Source organism: Odocoileus virginianus, chromosome 20 (genome assembly GCF_023699985.2).
Source record: "Odocoileus virginianus isolate 20LAN1187 ecotype Illinois chromosome 20, Ovbor_1.2, whole genome shotgun sequence".
Classification (NCBI taxonomy): Eukaryota; Metazoa; Chordata; class Mammalia; order Artiodactyla; family Cervidae; genus Odocoileus; species Odocoileus virginianus.
In genome coordinates this window covers 55,909,241-55,927,054 of record NC_069693.1, presented here as the reverse complement: position 1 = coordinate 55,927,054, position 17,814 = coordinate 55,909,241, and positions in this window count along the sequence as shown.

The window sequence follows — 17,814 nt, the reverse complement described above, 5'->3', positions numbered from 1 at the left end:
ATCCTTCAGTCCTCGTATTCCTTCTTCTACCAGCTCTACTAATTTTCTCATTTACAGTGTATAAACTGTTATTCGTTAGGCCCTTAATGGGAAACATTGTTCTACGGGAAACAACTTACATCTAATATAATTGATTGTGGTTAACTGTTAATAAAAACAAGAGGAAAGTATAAAGGTAAGTGAAATATTTCATAAAAGAACATAAATGTTTAAAATGCAGTAGACAACAAGGAATTTAAGAATGAGAATTGAGAGAAAGAATTTTTAGGAAGTGGTGATTATAAGTGATAAAATAATAAAGTGAGAATGAAATTAAGATATGAGAAGCAGTATTTAGGGAATTGCATTTACTTAGTCAATGTTTTTAAATGTCAAAATGTCTTTTAAGAGTAATTCTGCTTTAAGATTTTTTTAAAATTTGCTCTTTTAATCGGGATGTGTTGGTAAACAGAGAGAGAGATTGGAATCTGGTTCTGATTTGTAGTTTTGCCTATTTCCATAGTGTAAATACTCCCACCATGGTCCAGTTCAGATTACCAACTTGACATTGCTGAATGAAGAGTTGACATGAAATTCACAGAATTGGCTTTCTTGCAAGCTGGTACAAGCTGACTGTCTCCAGCACAACTTGCTTTAAACCTTGTTCAAAAGTGAATGCCTGTAGCATTGTTTTTTTAGTAGCTGACCACAAAATGAGCCTTAATCTGCATGCTCAGAGTCTAAGTGGACTCAATATGTGTTGTGTTACTGTCCCTTTATGGGCTTTAAGGCTGCCTTTTAGGGATTTCTCATTTCCTCCTGAGTTCCATGCCTTCGATAACAGTTAATTGTGACCATAAAAACTATTAATCATTTGGCAAAGGCTACTTCTGTGTGTGGGGAAATCAAGAGAGTAGATTAACACACTAGGCAGGTAGTAATGGCTTTTCCATTATAAAAATTGTATTAGAAATAGCAAAACATAGCATGTAACTATCAATTCTTATTATTTATACTAACATTAGGCAACTTTTAAAAGAATGCAGGCACAGAGGTCCAATTCAGCTTCTGCTATTCAGCCATCTGATTTACCTATAAATGTTAACTGTTATTTCTCTGAAATCTAGCATTTTTTTCTTTAATCACTTTAAAGAGATTTCTGTTCCTCCTTTGATGGTGCTTTGGGTGACGGAAAACCAAGGTGTTGACATTTCTATGTATTTCCGTGAGTTAGCTACTCACGGTTCTCTTTTTCATTGTTGTCTGTTTCCCCCGTGGCTTTCTTCAACCCATCTTTGGGAGACCTGAGAATATGTGGGGATGTGGGAGCCAGCCTAAAGGCAAAGTGGTGGTCCTGCAAGCAGGAGCTGAAATGTCTACGTACATAGGTCCCATCAGGCCAATAAAACTGTCCCTTTCCTCTGGCATTGAGGCGGTGGTGAAGGAGCAGGCCTGCCTTAACTTGATCCCTAAGACACAGAAGGATGGGAGCAGGCCTACCAGGTGTGTGATTTCCCCAGTGTGTCACTTTGGTTTCCTAAAGGGGCATCGACCAGCTTCTCTGAGAAGCATTTTTTGGAGACAGTCTAGCATACAAGTGTGTGTCTTCACTCTTGGAAATACTAGTTAACTTGCCCTTGGGAGGTGCTATTGACAGACCAATAGAGAGTTATTGATTTTCCGAAAAGTCAGATACTTTTGAGTAAACATGGAACATGAGAGGCCCCCAGAGAACTTGTGCCTTGAGAGGCTCTGGGAGCTGTCACAGCAGGCGCCCCTTTGAAGTCACTGCGGAGATTGGTCCCGAGTGTGCAGCCACCATAAACTGCTCTTGGGTGTCACAGATGGCCCTTGAGCGCGAGCTGTTGCCCAGACGTCTCAAGGGACCATCTTAGTGTTACTGTCCTCCTTGTAACACCAGCTTTCGTTTGATCTTTAGCATCCAACAGGAACATGGAAAATATTGACTTTCTTTCTTTCTTTTCATCATGTTCTTTCTTAAGCTTAGACAAAACCTGTTTCAACAGGATCCCTGGGAGTCCTGGTACCTGAAAGCTTACTGCAGAGACCCCCCTCAGTCACTCCATCAAAGGCAATGACTAGGTGCTTGGACCCTGGGTGGTAGGAATTGGTGCTTAAACCCGCTAATCAGCTTTCAGCCTTCTCTGGGGGGCAAGTTTAAACTTTGAAGGGCCCTTTTAAAAAGAATGCTTGCATATAACATATTCTGAATGGATAATTAACATGTATACCACAGGCTTACTTCCAGGTGCTTCATTTAGTAATCAGCATGCATTATACTATTCACATCTCAAAACCACAATGAGATTGGTACCATTATTATTTGTAATAATTATCTATTATTTTTAGGCTCAAATTGCTGTTGGGAAAACCCAGTTTTAGAGGGAATGTGTATTGTGTCCAAGGATTAAGAGTTAGGAAATGGCCTGAATTCACTTATTTGAGACACCTAAAGAGGCTTGTTTTACTACCTCTAGTACTGAATACGCATGTGTGTGTTAGACATGTAAGGAAATTGCCAAGTGGGTTACCAAGTGGGTTATTTACCAAGTGGGTTACCAAGTGGATTGGGCTTCCCTGGTGGCCCAGACAGTAAAAAATCTGCCTGCAATGCAGGAGATCCAGGTTTGATCCTTCGGTTGGGAAGATCCTGGAGAAGAGAATGGCAATCCACTCCAATACTCTTGCCTGGAGAATCCCATGGATGGAGGAGCTTGGCAGGCTACAGTCTACAGGGTCACAAAGAGCTGGACATGACTGAGCAACTAGGCACGCACACACCCCAAGTGAGTTACTTAGAGCATTTAAAATTCGTTAGCTGACTCTATTGTGCTTTCATCTCTCAACTGCAGTTATTAGACAATTCTGGATTAGAATTTACATATTTATGATAAAGTAAATTTAAGGCATTATCTAGATAGATCAGGTATAGTTTTCCTATAAAGAGTTGAATATTAGAATTTTTTAATTTCGGGCTTTTCATTGTTTCCAGCCTTGCATAGGTCTCTTTGTTTGGTTGATTATTTACTGAGTGAGAAGGGAAAACCCAGTCTGTGAATTCTGTGATGTGTGGGGTGAACAGATGCTTATGAAGTCTTCTTAGTCCTCCGGGGAAGAGAGGGAGAGAAGGCAGGGACGCATTAGTAAGAGCCTTGAAATGACAATCATCTGCCAGCAAGGAGATATTTAGGGTTTAATATCTTGGCAAACCGGTTCTGAGGAGCCGATTTTGCATTCTGCCATCATCCAGAGGATCGATCCTCTGTCCTTGCCTGAAGTCAGATGTAGTTAGATGAGATGAAGCTGATATATTTTGTCTGCAAACTCAGAGGAGCCAAATGTTAACCGGCTATTAAAAACTAAAATAATGTTATCTCTTCCCTGTTTTGGACATGACAGCCGGAGCAGAGCCACTCAGCATCACCCCAATATTCTCTGCCTCTGGAGTGTTTAGCTAATTTGCTTTATTCCTCTAAACGTATTTTCTACTGTAAGCACCTATAAAAAGGATTACCATAATTGTTTTTGCCTATGGCAAAGTATGAAGAACGCCCCGGCTTATGTGGTACAGTTATTATTTTTTTTTTTAGACATGCAAACACAGCAGTTCCTTTTACATTTGACTACCCGGCAATTTCCATAATATCTTCACAATTATATATTACATAAATACTTTCACTACATAATGAATATTTTTATTTCTTGATTCAATTTTATGGTAGGGAGACCATAATGGCATTAAAAATGTGGAAAATTCCTCTGCTTTTAATGCCATCTGGGTTTTCGTAATATATGCCAAATGGATGTATGAATTCTGAAAATTACAGAAAGTTGCTTACTTAACTTCAGTTTCATGATCTTTAGAAGGATTTAATGTGTATTGAGCAGATTCATTCTGTTTTACCATATTGTTGGTTTTTAGATACTATTCCCCCCCTAAATGTGAAAAGAAACCTAAAAATTAGAATATTTTCCATTTAGGGAATATTGTCTACCATTATTTTTAGTGATAAATATATTCAAGCAGCAAAGCACACAAGTAAAAAATAAAGTGTTTTCCTAAACTGACCATCTGAAAATAATAATTGTTCATATTTTGTGAAACCCATTCTGATTCCTTTTACAAGCACATATACAAGTAGAAGAGTAGAAAGATGATAGATTTATGAAAGTATGTTTAAAATTCTATAATTTTAAATAATTATTAAAAATTAATATATACAAGTGATAGAGAATGTAAACTGTACAAACTGGTGTATCCAGCCACTAAAAAGGTTTTCATCTCAACACAAGAATTTATACCCAGGCCCCAGAAATAACAAAGCAAATAATGTTACTTATGTTCCGTGACTTTCTAAATTACAGGTTTATATATAAAATATGTTTAATACAAAGCTTAACTTTTAAGTGGAAAATTAGCAGGAGAAAATAAAATTTTAGTGTTTTACAAATCCTTAAATATAAGAAATATTACTTTAACAATAAAGTCTAAGAGTGTGGCAGTCAAAGAGAGGTTTTTGAAGATGGCAGAAGGGGCCTCAAGGAGTATAGCTACCTCTCTGTAGAAGTTGGAAAAGGCAATGCAACAATTCTTCCTGAAGCCTCCAGAAGGTTCACAGCTCTGCCAACACATTGACTATAGCCCAGTGATACCCACTTTGGACTTCTGACTTCCAAAATGAGATCAAGCCCTGAACCGTTGGAGTCAGAGCAATGACTCCTAGACCCTAGACTGTCAGAGAACTAACCTTCAGTTCAGTTCAGTTCAGTCACTCAGTCAAGTCCGACTCTTTGCAACCCCATGAATCGCAGCGCACCAGGCCTCCCTGTCCATCACCAACTCCCAGAGTTTACCCGAACTATGCCATCCAGCTATCTCATCCTCTGTCGTCCCCTTCTCCTCCTGCCAGCACGCCCTCCCAGCATCAGGGCTTTTCCAATGAGTCAACTCTTTGCACTAGGTGGCCAAAGTACTGGAGTTTCAGCTTCAACATCAGTCCTTCCAATGAACACCCAGGCCTTATCTCCTTTAGAATGGACTGGTTGGATCTCCTTGCAGTCCAAGGGACTCTCAAGAGTCTTCTCCAACACCACAGTTCAAAAGCATCAATTCTTCGGCACTCAGCTTTCTTCACAGTACAAATCTCACATCCATACATGACCACTGGAAAAACCATAGCCTTGACCAGATGGACCTTTGTAGGCAAAGTAATGTCTCTGCTTTTTAATATGCTGCCTAGGTTGGTCATAACTTTCCTTCCAAGGGGTAAGTGTCTTTTAATTTCACGGCTGCAGTCACCATCTGCAGTGATTTTGGAGCCCCCCAAAATAAAGTCTGTCACTGTTTCCACTGTTTTCCCATCTATTTGCCATGAAGTGATGGGACCAGATGCCATGATCTGTTTTCTGAATGTTGAGCTTTAAGTCAACTTTTTCACTCTCCTCTTTCACTTTCATTAAGAGGCTTTTTAGTTCCTCTTCACTTTCTGCCTTAAGGGTGGTGTCATCTGCATATCTGAGGTTATTGACATTTCTCCTGGCAATCTTGATTCCAGCTTGTGCTTCTTCCAGCCCAATGTTTATCATGATGTACTCTGCATATAAGTTAAATAAGCAGGGTGATAATATACAGCCTTGACATACTCCTTTTCCTATTTGGAACCAGTCTGTTGTTCCATGTCCAGTTCTAACTGTTGCATCCTGACCTGCATATAGGTTTCTCAAGAGGCAGGTCAGGTGGTCTGGTATTCCCATCTCTTTCAGAATTTTTCACAGTTTTTTGTGATCCACACAATCAAACACTTTGGCATACTCAATAAAGCAGAAATAGATGTTTTTCTGGAACTCTTGCCTTTTCAATGATCCAGCGGATGTTGGCAATTTGATCTCTGGTTCCTCTGCCTTTTCTAAAACCAGCTTGAACATCTGGAAGTTCATGGTTCATGTATTGCAGAAGCCTGGCTTGGAGAATTTTGAGCATTATTTTACTAGCATATGAGATGAGTGCAATTGTGCAGTAGTTTGAGCATTCTCTGGCATTACCTTTCTTTGGGATTGGAATGAAAACTGACCTTTTCCAGTCCTGTGGCCACTGCTTAGTTTTCCAAATTTGCTGGCATATTGGGTGTAGCACTTTCACAGCATTATCTTTCAGGATTTGAAATAGCTCAACTGAAGTTCCATCACCTCCACTAGCTTTGTTCATAGTGATGCTTGCTAAGGCCTACTTGACTTCACATTCCAGGATGTCTGGCTCTAGGTGAGTGATCACACCATCATGATTATCTAGGTCCTGAAGATCTTTTTTGTACAGTTCTTCTGTGTATTCTTGCCACCTCTTCTTAATATCTTCTGCTTCTGTTAGGTCCATACCATTTCTGTCTTTTATTGAGCCCATCTTTGCATGAAATGTTCCCTTGGTATCTCTAATTTTCTTGAAGAGATCTCTAGCCTTTCCCATTCTGTTGTTTTCCTCTATTTCTTTGCATTGATGGCTGAGGAAGGCTTTCTTATCTCTCCTAGCTATTCTTTGGAATGCTGCATTCAAATGGGAACATCTTTCCTTTTCTCCTTTGCTTTTTGCTTCTCTTCTTTTCACAGCTGTTTGTAAGGCCTCCTCAGACAACCATTTTGCCTTTTTGCATTTCTTTTCCATGTGGATGGTCTTGATCCCTGTCTGATCCCTGTCTCCTGTACAAAGTCATGAACCTCCGTCCATAGCTCATCAGGCTCTCTGTCTATCAGATCTAGTCCCTTAAATCAATTTCTCATTTCCACTGTATAGTCATAAGGGATTTGATTTAAGTCATACTTGAATGATCTAGTGGTTTTCCCTACTTTCTTCAATTTAAATCTGAATTTGGCAATAAGGAGTTCATGATCTGAGCCACAGTCAGCTCCAGGTCTTGTTTTTGCTGACTGTATAGAGCTTCTCCATCTTTGGCTGCAAAGAATATAATCAATCTGATATTGGTGTCGACCATCTGGTGATGTCCATGTGTAGAGTCTTCTCTTGTGTTGTTGGAAGAGGGTGTTTGCTATGACCAGTGCGTTCTCTTGGCAAAACTCTTTGTCTTTGCCCTGCTTCATTCCTTACTCCAAGGCCAAATTTGCCTGTTAATCCAGGTGTTTCTTGACTTCCTACTTTTGCATTCCAGTCCCCTATAATGAAAAGGAATTTTGGGGGGTGTTAGTTCTAAAAGGTCTTGTAGGTCTTCATAGAACTGTTCAACTTCAGCTTCTTCAGCATTACTGGTCAGGGCATAGGCTTGGATTATCATGATATTGAATGGTTTGCCTTGGAAACGAACAGAGATATTCTGTCGTTTTTGAGATTGCATCCAAGTACTGCATTTTGGACTCTTTCGTTGACCATGATGGCTACTCCATTTCTTCTAAGGGATTCCTGCCCACAGTAGTAGATATGATGGTCATCTGAGTTAAATTCACCCATTCCAGTTCATTTTAGTTCGCTGATTCCTAGAATGTCAACATTCATTCTTGACATCTCCTGTTTGACCATTTCCAATTTGCCTTGATTCGTGGACCTAACACTCCAGGTTCCTATGCAATATTGCTCTTTACTGCATTGGACCTTGTTTCTATCACCAGTCACATCCACAACTGGGTATTGTTTTTGCTTTGGCTCCATCCCATCATTCTTTCTGGAGTTATTTCTCCACTGATCTCCAGTAGCATATTGGGCACCTACCGACCTGGGGAGTTCATCTTTCAGTGTCCTGTTTTTGCCTTTTCATACTGTTCATGGGGTTCTCAAGGCAAGTATACTGGAGTGGTTTGCCATTCACTTCTCCAGTGGACCATATTCTGTCAGACCTCTCCACTATGACCCGTCTGTCTTGGGTGGCTCTACATGGCATGGCCTAGTTTCATTGAATTAGACAAGGCTGTGGTCCTGTGATCAGATTGGCTTGTTTTCTGTGATTATGGTTTCAATGTGATTACTAGTCATTAAATATTATTCACATAATGAACAATTATCCTTTTTCTTATCACTGAAAATAGGAATGAGGTTGGAATAAAGTGGCATTACTCCCTATTTTTAAAATGTTAACATAAAAATTTAAATGCCCAGCAAGTTACTTTGTTCACTTTTTAGTTTTAATTTGTACTATATTCCTGTCTATATGTATTACCCCATAGTTGAAAAATCCTTGTACCTGACACTAATTGAATATTTCACTTCAGTTCAGTTGCTCAGTCTTGTGTAACTCTTTGTGACCCCATGGACTGCAGCATGCCAGGCCTCCCTGCCCATCACCAATTCCTGGGGTTTACCCAAACTCATGTCCATTGAGTCGGTGAAGCCATCCAAACATTTCATCCTCTCTTGTTCCCTTCTCCTCCTGCCTTCAATCTTTCCCAGCATCACGGTCTTTTCCAATGAGTCAACTTTTCACATGAGGTGGCCAAAGTATTGGAGTTTCAGCCTCAATATCAGTCCTTCCAATGAACATTCAGGACTGATCTGCTTTAGGATGGACTGGTCCAATCTTCCTGCAGTCCAAGGGACTCTGAAAAGTCTTCTGCAACACCACAGTTCAAGAGCATCAATTCTTCGGCGCTCAGCTTTCTTTACAGTCCAACTCTCACATCCATACATGACTACTGAAAAAACCATAGCCTTGACAAGATGGAAATTTGTTGGCAAAGTAATGTCTCTGCTTTTTAATATGCTATCTAGGTTGATCATAACTTTCCTTCCAAGGATTAAGTATCTCTTAATTTCATGGCTGCAGTCACCATCTGCAGTGATTTTGGAGCCCCCCAAAATAAAGCTGTTTCTATTGTTTCCCAGTCTATTTGCCATGAAGTGATGGGACTGGATGCTGTGACCTTGGTTTTCTGAATGTTGAGCTTTAAGTTAACTTTTTCACTCTCCTCTTTCACTTTCATCAAGAAGCTCTTTAGTTCTTCTTCACTCTCTGACACAAGGGTGGTGTCATCTGCATATCTGAGGTTATTGATATTTCTCCTGGCAATCTTGATTCCAGCTTGTGCTTCTTCCAGCCCAGCATTTCTCATGATGTACTCTTCATAGAAGTTAAATAAGCAGAGTGACAATATATAGCCTTGATGTAGTCCTTTTCCTATTTGGAACTAGGCCATTGTTCCATGTCCAGTTCTAACTATTGCTTCCTGCATATAGGTTTCTCAAGAGGCAGGTCAGGTAGTCTGGTATTCCCATCTCTTTCAGAATTTTTCACAGTTTTTTGTGACCCACACAGTCAAGGCTTTGGCATAGTCAATAAAGCAGAAGTAGATATTTTTCTGGAACTCTGTTGATTTTTTGATGATCCAGCGGATGTTGGAAATTTGATCCCTCATTCCTCTGCCTTTTCTAAAGCCAAATTGAACATCTGGAAGTTCATGGTTCTCGTATTGTTGAAGCTTGGCTTAGAGAATTTTGAGCATTACTTTACTAGCGTGTGAGATGAGTGCAATTGTGCAGTAGTTTGAACATTCTTTGGCATTGCTTTTCTTTGGGATTGGAATGAAAACTGACCTTTTCCAGTCCTGTGGCCACTGCTGAGTTTTCCAAATTTGCTGGCATATTGAGTGTAGCACTTTCACAGTGTCATCCTTTAGGATTTGGACTAACTCAACTAGAACTCCATCACCTCCACTAGCTTTGTTTGTAGTGATGTTTCCTAAGGCCCACTTGACCTCACATTCCAGGATATCTGATTCTAGGTGAGTGATCACACCGTCGTGATCATCTGGGTCGTGAAGATCTTTTTTGTACAGTTCTTCTGTGTATTCTTGCCACCTCTTCTTAATATCTTCTGCTTCTGTTAGGTCCATACCATTTCTGTCTTTTATTGAGCCCATTTTTGCATAAAATGTTCCCTTGGTATCTCTAATTTTCTTGAAGAGATCTCTAGCCTTTCCGATTCTATTGTTTTCCTCTATTTCTTTGCATTGATCACTGAGGAAGGCTTTCTTATTTCTCCTTGCTATCCATGAGGAGATACCCCATGTCCAAGGTCAGAGAAATCCCAGTAAGATGGTAGGCACTGAGAGAGGGCATCAGAGGACAGACAGAGAAAACCGCAATCACAGAAAGATAAACAATCTAATCATATGCTCCGCAGCCTTCTCTAACTGAATGAAACTATGAGCCATGATGTGTTGGGTCACCCAAGACAGACGGGTCATGGTGGAGAGTTCTGACATAATGTGGTCCACTGGAGAAGGGAATGACAAACCATTTCAGTATTCTTGCCTTGAGAACCCCATGAACAGTATGAAAAGGCTAAAACATAGGACACTGAAAGATGAACTCCCCAGGTCGGTAGGTGCCCAATATGCTACTGGAGATCAGTGGAGAAATAATTCCAGAAAGAATGAAGGGATGGAGCCAAAGCAAAAACAATACCCAGTTGTGGATGTGACTGGTGATGGAAGCAAGGTCCGATGCTGTGAAGAGCAATATTGCATAGGAACCTGGAATGTTCGGTCCATGAATCAAGGCAAATTGGAAGTGGTCAAACAGGGGATGGCAAGTATGAACATCAACATTTTAGGCATCAGCGAGCTAAAATGAACTGGAATGGGTGAATTTAACTTAGATGACCATCATATCTACTACTGTGGGCAAGAATCCCTTAGAAGAAATAGAGTAGCCATCATGGTCAACAAAAGAGTCCATAATGCAGTACTTGGATGCAATCTCAAAAATGACAGAATATCTCTGTTCATTTCCAAGGCAAACCATTCAATACCATGGTAATCCAAGTCTATTCCCTGACCAGTAATGCTGAGGAAGCTGAAGTTGAACAGTTCTATGAAAACCTACAAGACCTTTTAGAACTAACACCCAAAAAAGATATCCTTTTCATTATAGGGGACTGTAATGCTAAAGTAGAAAGTCAAGAAACACCTGGAGTAATAGGCAACTTTGGAGTATGGAATGAAGCAGGGCAAAGGCTAATAGAGTTTTGCCAAGAGAACGCACTGGTCATAGCAAACACCCTCTTCCAGCAACACAAGAGAAGACTCTACACATGGACATCACCAGATGGTCAACACGAAATCAGATTGATTATATTCTTTGAAGCCAAAGATGGAGAAGCTCTATACAGTCAGCAAAAACAAGACTGGGAGCTGCCTGTGGCTCAGATCATAAGCTCCTCATTGCCAAATTCAGAAATAAATTGAAGAAAGTAGGGAAAACCACTAGACCATGGCATGACCTAAATCATACCATGGAAGTGGGAAATAGATTTAAGGGATTAGATCTGGTAGACAGAGTGCCTGATGAACTGTGGATAGAGGTTTGTGACATTGTACAGGAGACAGGGATCAAGACCATCCCCAAGAAAAAGAAATGCAAAAAAGCAAAATGGCTGTCTCAGGAGGCCTTAGAAATAGCTGTGAAAAGAAGAGAAGCGAAAAACAAAGGAGAAAAGGAAATAATTGAATATTTACTGTTCAATAAATATTGAAATTTCTAACTAAAAATTTTGGCTTAGAAAAGCCAAAAACTTTACTAAGCATTTAAATATATTCCTCATAGTAAATCTTTGCTTCAGATACTGATGAACTAGATTTAGAAAACTGTTCCAAGTCACACTGTAGAAGAATTAAATTGTAATTCACACAGTTTGGCTACAGATTCCTCATGCTTAGCTGCTGTGGGCTGCTCACTCTTTAGTTTTGGTCTACATGAGACCAGAGGTTCAGAACAAAAGATAGATTCTGCAGGTAAAGGTCTCACAAACATTGGAGACAGGAAGGTGAACCAGACAGTTGTATCCAGGGTAACACATGCAAATGAAATAGCAGGAGCAGTAAGAAGGAAAATGGGAAACACTTCAAAGAACAGAAAACATTTGAGCTGGGAAGTAAAAAAATAAGATTTTAAGGTAATGAACTGTGTGTGTGAGTGTGTGTGTGTAAACGTGGGAATGTGGGTGGCAGCATCTCCGTGTAGCCAGAAGATCAGGTTTGACTGTGAGCAAACTGCAAAGCAGCAGGAAATAATTGGGTAAATACCAAGTAGTGCTACAGATGGGGTGTAGCACACCCCATTCATTAACACAATGAATTTGATGAGAAAATAAATGTTCCTATAATAGCGGGTTTTGGATGCCTTAGAAAGACATTTCATTCTGTAGGTGAAGTTGTGCAATAGAAGATTTTAACCAATGAAGGAAACATTCGTGTTGTAGCAAGGTAACTGGCCGTGTTAAGATGATAAGAGATGAAAATGGGCGAAGCACAGATGTCGTTATAGGGCCATCATTGTTCTCTTAGTGAGCGAGGAGATGATGCTTTGTTTTATCCACACCCTTAACATTTCTTAGAAAACACACAGTATAAACAATTCAGAGAAAAATAGTTAACTGTAACATGAAAATAATTGCCTAAAAGGGAGAGAAATGTGGTTCCATTGGAGCAAGTCTGTACAGAAAGAATGCCTCTTTTCAATATGGAAAGTAAATTGAGGAATATAGTGTGGGAGCTAAAAGGCACCACAGTCAAAGGGAAGAAGTCGTAGCTCTGAATTTCTAGTTAATTGGCTGCTGTGTTTCTGTCAGGGAAAATTTTAGATCTTGGTAAGAGATGGAACTGCTCCAGGGCAGTTTTGGTCAATGAAATAGGTGAAGCATATTGCCAAGGTGATTTCATTGTCAGAACTAGAGGACAGACTTCATCCACAGGGGTCATCATTTAGGCTGCAGGCATGAGGGTAACTTTCCATCATGTGATAACTGCGTATTCAGTGGTGTACAGAGAAGCTCGGAAAAGTTTGCCCAGCGCACCTACTGTTTGACCTAGTTTGAGACTCAACAACTTCACCATCATCACGATGAATTAAATTCTAAGCACTTACATTCATTTGACCTTACACTACTGCTTGCTTGGGCGTGAACGCACACACACATTCACTCAAGGCACAAGAAAATATGGTGTTACAGGATTTAGGTCACTAGCTGCAGTAAATTCCCGAGTCCCTACCCAATCTGTTTGAACTCAGAGCCCATGCTAAATTCACATATTTATTTGAAGGTACTTCCAAAAAAGTTAAGATAAAGCCTTTTTGTTGCATGATTTCAAGAGGTGGGATTAGGACCTCAAAAAGCAATTCCACGGAGTTGCATTTAAGCTAAATACCAGGAAGATACCAACAACCATCTAGGTTGGCACCCGAATAAGAAACTCTCTGGAGGCCACCCAGCTAAGGGCAGATACTCACCATAGGAAGCGAGGAGGCCAGGGTGAGTACCAAACACAGTACTTCATCTAGTCCTTACGGTGATGCTATAGAGACATTTTATTTCTATCACTCTTATCTCATACACGAAGCAAATGAGACAGTAACAGGTTAAGTAACTTGACATCATGCCAAAAGTGAGGACAAGTAGGAGCCAGGATCAAACCCCACGCAGTCGAGCTGAGAGTCAGGCTCCGTCTGGAGATGCTTCAAGCATCAGAACATATGGTTGAACTAAGTAACTTTTACCTCCCCTTCTAACCTTGAAACTTGATCATCATGTGCACTCAGCTGGCTGACATATTCTTATAAAATACACATGCACAGCATCTCCTTGGTGTTATACTGCCTGTCACATTCGGAAATTCTGAGGAAAAAAGAAAAACCCTCTCTCTGAAGGTCAGGCATGGGCAAGTGCTATAATGTGAAAAGAATTGAAATCCTAATTTGAAAAAATGCTCCATTTGCATCTACATGAAGCCTTATGATTTATAACAGGGTGACTTTTGAGCTCAAATAGAAAGTTTTCCAGTGTGAGTGATTCTTCATTTTCCAATTTCAATGGGAGCTTGAAAATCAAAATTTTAAAAATTAATTCATATGTATTTTGATTTATATTAGAGTGATTAAAGATAACATCTCCAAAGTTTTCTCATTGGACATACTAATCATGTTTTATTGTAATCACATTGTGAGAGATAAATGAAATATCTAAAATGACAACACACAAAAAATTAAAGAAAACGCACCAAAGGGTGTATTTATGTATGTTAGCTGGCCATTGTGAGAAAACCTGTAAGTACAAATAGGCCACTTGGTAACTTAGAGAATCTCATCAATACAGGAGGGGGTTCTTTTGAAACTTAGTAAACCTTGATGGCACTTGATCCCCATTATATAACTTTCAAAATCCTCTCTTTTTCCTCAATTGTTATATATAGATATATCACTAATATAAAGAGATCGTCAACAAAGTGTTAACTCCACCTGCATATATTGCAACAAAATACATAATCGTTCAGGAGTAGAATCATTATATGTATTTTAACTTATTCTTCAATCAGATTTTTTATCTAAATATAATAAATATGAGCTATTTTGCCATTTTCATGGGATAACATATTTTTTTTTATCTCCTTCTCCCCACAGTAAGCAGAGAATAGCAGGAGTAGTTATTGAAATGAAGGCAGTGAGATATCAGTGTAAAAGAAAATGCACAACTTGGTTCATCTAAATGGGTTAGGAAATTTCATTTCCACTATATACCATAACTCCTAGAGAGGCAACTTTCTATTTCAGATGAAAACTCTCACTATCATAAATCATCAAGCTTCATGCAGATGCAAATGGAGCATTTCTTCAAATTAGGGTTTCAGTTCCTTTCATAGGTAATGGAAGTTTTATGATTTTATTTCCATAGGTCAGCATAACTTGTCAGACTTAGTTATAATCAGTGTTAACACAGCTACTTCCGTTACATTCGTCCAAACCATGCAGTTTTACATGAAAAAAAAAATGGAAGTTTAATGAACAACTGACAGGTACCTGATTTTAGCCATGTTGCTGCAATATACGGATGGTGAAATAGTAATCTGGAAAAAAGCCTAAATGGGAAAGAACCCCTATATAACCTGTTGTCTGTATTTTTCCTATTAGAAATTTCAAAATCCTGATCATTTCTTTCTTATCAAGATTTTCCCAAATTGCTCTTCTTCTTGGTAATTTTGCAGAATTTACCAACAGAGTTATCATGCAGTGGAATTTTTGGATCTCTTCACAGCTCGAGTAATAACTTAAGAGTTAAATGGACATGCCAGAGAAGTCAGTGGAGTATAGGGCATGAGGTTTCCAGGGGAGGGATGTTGCTATGCCGTATGCTGCATAGTTATTAGTGCATTGGAAAATTATTAAGTGCTCTCACAAGATTTTCCTCCTCTTAAGATATCTGCTGGTATGAAATTTACTGTGTTTGTGTGTGCTCCTTTCCAAACTTCAGGTTAAATGATGTGGATAGGAGGAAGGGACAAGAAATTCAAAATGACACAACTTCTGGAGAAAAATCTGTGCTAAATACTTAAAATGATAATTGGGTAACTAGTGATGGCCAGAAAACTGCTAACCAGCTCACATTTTCTACATGTGAATATGAATAAAATTTAGCATTTCATCTTCATGCACTCAATCTCAGATTCCATTGTCAATATCAAGACTCATGTGTTTCTAAATATTATCTTCGACATGAATAAATGATACAGAAAAACTGACCAGAAATTACTAAATATGATTGCATCATTTCTTAAAGGAGACTATTCATTATGGGTTCTCAGGTTATTTTACAGTATTTTAGATGCCTAGAACATTTTGTATATTAAAAAGTATATATATGTGGGTAATACATGTGTGTATATATATATACACGGGCTTCCCAGGTGGCCCAGTGGTAAAGAAGCCACCTGCCAGTGCTGGAGACATGGGTATTATCCTCGCATCGGGAAGAGCCTCTGGAGGAGGAAATGGCAACCCTTTCCAGTATTCTTGCCTGGAAAATTCCAGGGACAGAGGAGCCTCGCGAGCTGGAGTCCATGGGGTCGCAAAGAGTCGGACAGGATTGAGCATGCATGCATGTGCATACACACACACATATATGTTATATGTATATATACAACACAGATATTACATATAATAATTTCCTCACTTAAAAAATAGTGTTAGCAAATAAAAACAAAATATTTACACTGAGGATGGTATACTAACTCTACTGAAACAATTTCAACTAAACATTATTAACAGCCATTTATCAGTAGCTGTATTAATCCAAAATCCCTACTGCCAGCAGTTTTATGTTTGTCTCTGAGTTCCCAGATTGATGTTGGGTCAGAGGAAATTGAGTTTTACTGTGGCAATTAGTTTTGTTCTTAGGATAATTTTTCACTAGTCAGAAGTATGTATGCTTAACAAGAAATTCATTTTATTTTCTCTGTGTGATTGAAGAATGGTATTTCTCTGGTTGCTTGGTACTTGGCCATTTGGTCTAAAGCACCAGCTGACAAACAAGTCAAGATAATTTGTTTCTCTTCTTGGCCTGTTGCCTACATGTTGAATGCAAAAGAGATACTTTTTGAATTATATTACTAAATAGAATCTTGGGTCCTAGCCCAGAAATTTATTAATGGTTATTGAGATATCAGATCACAACATGGTGTGTGGTTAAAGTTCCAAAGAACAGGTGTACTTTTTTTCTTTCTTGTGGTAGTGAGTATTGTTTTTAAATCCACTTATAGGTTATATTTTAGATCAGGCAAAAGCAGATGAGAAGGGAAGAATTTTTATATAATTTTCTGATGATACCATACAGGTTTGGGCAAAATATATTGTAGAGATTTTAAAATGCTTTATTTTTAATGTCTTCTGTGCTTTAGGAAATTGTAAGAATGAGGTTAATTTTAGAGGCTAGGCTATTGAAATCGACGTACTTGCAGTCCTGGAGGCAGAACTTCACGTGGCTCGAGTTGAAATGACCTTTCCTTTGGGTGTGGCAGTATGGTAGGTAGGAGTTGCATCTGCCACCATCATTAGATGTTGACCCCTGTCCCCTCCAGGGTTTGTGCCTTCACCTGTAACCCAGGTATTCATCATACCAACCTCCCACAGTAAACTGGAGAGTTTCATGCTTATGCTTGTGCATGAGAAGCAGCTGGCCTATTCCTGGCACTTGGTATGGGATAGTACACGTCCAGGTACACATAGACGATGTCTTTGAAACTTGGGAGAAGCATCTTAATTGGCATGCATTGGGCAATGTGGTAAGCATTTATATATATTCATTTATCTAATCCACACAACAATCACATATATACACATATATGTGTATATGTATACCACACACACATATATATATTAATCTACATAATGTTATCATAGCATGTCCAAAGTCCAATAGCTATTAAGCAGCAGATTTGGGATTCAAATGTTCATTGATTTCCAGACTCCACTCTCTCAATGTGTTCTTTGAGCTAATCATTACAAATACCATCTATGAGGACAAATGCAAATGTATAAATATGCATCATATGTGGAAGAAGCAAAGTTACTACATGTGTGTAAATTGATTTCCTATTTTGTCACAGTATATATGTCCATAATTATAGATAAATAAATATCTCTTATAAAGGTATAATAGCAACTGCATGTGTATACACATGTCTGTATGTGTACATATATATTAATATATGTAGATTGCTTTATTTTCCCTTAATTGTTTCTATGAAGAGAGCTTCTAAATACAATGCCCCAGACTTTGGTGCTCACTTTTTTGGGAACCATACTGAAATGTTGGAAACGTCCCTGGGCTGAGAGTTAGAGGACAGAGGCCTGTTTGAGGTCGTAGCTTTACTTGTATCATATATGAAATGAGGGACTTAGATCTCAGCACCATTCAAGTTTTAAGCTGGGCTGATCCTTTGTAGGTCCTAAAGATCCCCTAGTACTGAGCTGGGAGAGGAAAGGAAACGAGTGTCAACAGACATTTCAGGAAACGTTACCATCTGCCATGACTTTTACAACAATTCAAAGAG